The following is a 2,420-nucleotide window of genomic DNA, read 5'->3' on the forward strand; positions in this document are numbered from 1 at the left end:
GTACACGTGGTTGGAAATTCCGACGGAAGCGGTCCGATCAGATTATATTGTCGGAAAATCCGATCGTGTGTGAGCTCTATCGGACTTTTTCTGTTGGTAATTCCGACGGAAAAGAATTGAGAGCAGAATCTCAAATTTTCTGACAACAAAATCCGATCTGACTTTTCGGCCACGCATGCGCAGATCAAAGTACGAGAGCAAAGCTATTGGCTACTAGGCTGAACGTAGTCCCGTCGGAACAAAAAAACATCATCACATCGCTTCTCGGCCTTTTGGCTAAGATCAAGTGTAGTATCTGTTCTTATCAGTTTAATATCTGATACGTCCCCTATCTGGGGACCATATATTAAATGGATTTTTAGAACAGGGAGATGGAAGAAGAGCTTGCTCTGTCCACTCCACGCATCGACCTGGTATTGCAGTACCTCCAGGACCGGTGCACAAAAAAAAAAAAAAAAAAAAAAAAAAAAAAAAGTTCCGAACGATCATATTTTCCGCCAACTTTGTCCGACCGTGTGTATGCAACACCAGTTTCAGACAAAACCCGTTGGAAAAAATCTGACAGATTTTGTGGTCAGAAATTCCGACCGCGTGTACAAAGGCTAAGGGTGTAAAAATTTTATTTCACTCCTCAATACCCATTACAATTTTGAAGGCCATAAAATGCCAAGATAGCACAACCCCCCCCCCCCCCCCAAATGACCCATTTTGGAAAGTAGACCCCCCAAGCTATTTGCTAAGAGGCATGTTGAGTCCATGGAATATTTTATATTTTGCCAAAAGCTTCGGGGAAAATTACAAACTTTTTTTTAAATTTTTTTGCACAAAGTTGTCACAATATATTGCTCACATATGCCATGGGTATATGTGGAATGACACCCCAAAATACATTCTACTGCTTCTTCTGAGTATGTAGATACCACACGTGTGAGACTTCTTGGGAGCCTAGCCGTGTACAGGACCCTGAAAACCAAACACCACCTTCAGGCTTTCTTAGGGGGGCGTAAAATGGTGATTTCACTTCCTCACTACCTATCACAGTTTCGGAGGCCCTGAAATATCAAGATAGCACAAAACCCCCCAAATGACCCCATTTTGGAAAGAAGACACTTCAGTAGTGGCTAGTGCTCAAATCTTTTTTGGGGGGGGGCGCGAACAAACTGAAAAATACTGAACCCCCCCATGAATTGCAGCCTCACTGTGCCCTTCAAATGCAGCCATTGTGCCCATCAAAAGCAGCCATGTGTGCCCATTATATGCAGCCACTGTGCCCATCACACACAGCCACTTGTGCCCATCAAATGTTGCCAATTGTGCCCATCAAACGCAGCTACTTGTGCCCATCAAATGCAGTCCCTTGTGCCCATCATATGCAGCCACCTGTGCCCATCAAATGCAGCCACCTGTTCCCATCAAATGCAGCCACGTATGCCTATCATATGCAGCAACTTATACTCATTATATGCAGCCATTGTGCCCATCAAATGCAGCCACTTGTGCCCATCAAACTTAGCCACATGTGCCCATCACATGCAGCCTCTGTGCCCATCATATGCAGCCACTTGTGTCCATCATATGCAGCCACTTGTGCCCATCAAATGCAGCAACTGTGCCCACCGACCCCCCCCACACTCGCAGTGTTTGCGGCACTGGCAGCATCCCCCACACCCCCCCAGCACGTGGACCGTCGCTCGGTCACCCCCCCCCCCACCGCACGGCTCTGACAGAGCCAAGGGGACTTACCGCAGCGCTGTCTGCAGCAGATCCTCTCAGAGCGGCGGCGACCTCCGCTCCAGCGCGAGTCTCCTCGCTCCTCTTTCAAAGCAGCAGGCATCCAATAGGGTGGCCTGGCGCTTTGGTGAATCAGGAAGCAGGTTTGATTCCTGACTCCTGATTGGCGGGGAGGAAGGTTAGTGTGAAAATAGTGAAAAAATTAATTCGCTATGGTCACACAATTGGGTGGGATCAGCGCAAACTCTCTGCAGCCCGAGCCCACCCTATATTGAAGCCTATTAGAGCCTCTAGCTCTAATCAGTTGCTTCAGAAAATACCACCCCTTCCCCCCCCCCCCCCGCCATAGAAATCCATGCCACCGGCGTCCTGAAAAGGGCCCAGCGCATGGACGAGGGGGCGGTGCCCGTGCGCCTACAGTGGATGGGCCGCCACTGCTCCCTGAAATATTTTATATTTTGCCACAAGTTTTGATCAATGTTAATTTTTTTTTCTTAGATAAAGTTGTCATTAAATGATTTATTGTTCAAGCATGGCATAGTTATATGTGGAATTACACCACAAAATACATTCTGCTGCTTCTCCTAAGTACGGGGATACCACATCTGTGGGACTTTTTGGCAGTCTAACCACATACAGGACCCCCAAAACCAATCACGGCCTTCAGGATTTCTAAGGGCGTAAATTTT

At 47.6% G+C, this 2,420-nt stretch overlaps 1 non-coding gene across 1 annotated transcript; it reads left to right on the plus strand.

Moving 5' to 3' along the window:
* Positions 1 to 256: 256 nt before the first annotated feature.
* Positions 257 to 447, plus strand: LOC143990453 (U2 spliceosomal RNA). Its single transcript, XR_013277344.1, has one exon. It is a non-coding gene; the product is annotated as a U2 spliceosomal RNA (small nuclear RNA).
* The last annotated feature ends 1,973 nt before the right edge of the window (positions 448 to 2,420 follow it).

Source organism: Lithobates pipiens, unplaced genomic scaffold (genome assembly GCF_037356315.1).
Source record: "Lithobates pipiens isolate NorthernLeopardFrog02 unplaced genomic scaffold, aLitPip1_a1.2 Scaffold_18, whole genome shotgun sequence".
In the NCBI taxonomy this organism is placed as follows: Eukaryota; Metazoa; Chordata; class Amphibia; order Anura; family Ranidae; genus Lithobates; species Lithobates pipiens.